Source organism: Elephantulus edwardii, unplaced genomic scaffold (genome assembly GCF_000299155.1).
Source record: "Elephantulus edwardii isolate Elephantulus edwardi_28Jun2011 unplaced genomic scaffold, EleEdw1.0 scaffold00006, whole genome shotgun sequence".
NCBI lineage: Eukaryota > Metazoa > Chordata > Mammalia > Macroscelidea > Macroscelididae > Elephantulus > Elephantulus edwardii.
This window is the reverse complement of record NW_006399756.1, coordinates 25022563-25023761: the sequence shown is the minus strand read 5'-3', so window position 1 is coordinate 25023761 and position 1199 is coordinate 25022563. Positions and strand designations below refer to the sequence as shown.

The 1199-nt window shown below is 50.3% G+C and overlaps 2 pseudogenes; both read right to left on the bottom strand.

Annotated features, from left to right (window-relative positions):
- Positions 1–3: 3 nt before the first annotated feature.
- Positions 4–564, bottom strand: LOC102869496 (annotated as a pseudogene).
- A 117-nt stretch (positions 565–681) lies between these two features.
- LOC102873547 lies at positions 682–915 on the bottom strand (annotated as a pseudogene).
- Between the last annotated feature and the right edge of the window lie 284 nt (positions 916–1199).

Below are 1199 nucleotides of genomic sequence, written 5' to 3'. Positions count from 1 at the left end.
CTTTCATTTTAGTTTAGGGGTTCCTTTGTGTTCAGTATTTTCTGCTTTTCCTCTCAGCCTGTGTTCACAGTCCTGGGGGATCTGTTTCTTGAGCAGCTTCTGCTGTTCCTCCCGCTGCTGGGAACCCTCTTCCTTCGCAGAGGTGTTTGATCTCTTGCTCCAGTGTCCTGGTGCTCTGGCTATCCTCCCCTGCCGCGCTCCCGTGGGCCTGGCCTCTTGCTCACGGGCCTCTGGGTCAAGCTTAATTCTCTTCCTTCTTTCATTGCGCTTCTGGGTCCTCTCCTCTGCCTGCTTCTTGGCTTTCCTGACCTTGTCCTATGTAGCCCAGGCTGCAGCGTCAGTCAGTACTTCCAAGGCCTGAGAAAGCTGGAGAGAGAGAGTTCAGCTGCTCTGGGATTATCTTATCTGGGTTTTTGTCAGGGTGGCAGGAGAGGATCCTCTGCCGGGATGCTTTCTTCACCTCTTTGCTGCCTTCCCCTCAATCCCGAGCAGTGCGTACAGGTCCATCTGAAAGAGCTCCTTGGTCACCAACTCTGGCTCACTTGGTACTACAACGTTTTCACATTTTTAAAGGGTCAGAGAAATTTTGTGTTGTAAGGTGCTGAAATGGTAATCATTCTGTCTCCACGTCGTAGGAAATGGGTTACAGTCAATTACTCTTCTCAACAGCCAACTGGAAGATTATTCCATTGGTTTTTCAGCACCAGTTGGGCTGGCATCTGCAATGGTAGCCAAGTAAGTGAGATTTCTGTGTAACACATGCTGGTACTGGACACACTCGTTTGCCCTTCCCTTGTTCTGATATTCCACGATACAGTGAATCAGCTGGTCATTCTCCTCCAGGAGCCGCTGGATAGTCTCTTGATTGACTTCTGCCTTGCCTCGCAGCCAATCCTGTACGAAGGCCACCGACATCCCGGGGTGTCTCGGGGGCCCCGAGCCCAACACTCCGCAGTCAGGTCCCCCGCGCGTCCCTGCTACTAACTTTAGACTCAACAGTATCCAATGTCTGAGGCCTTTGCTTCCTACCTGAGACCCTGTTTCCCAGATACCTCCGTCTTGAAGTCTACCTACAGACTTGAGGCTTGCCTTTCTATGTACATGAGCCATTTTTTTGTTGGTTTTGCTTCTCTGGAGAATTCAGTCCAAGATACCACTGTCCTTCAATCTTGGTGCTACTTTAGTAGGAAATGAAAAAA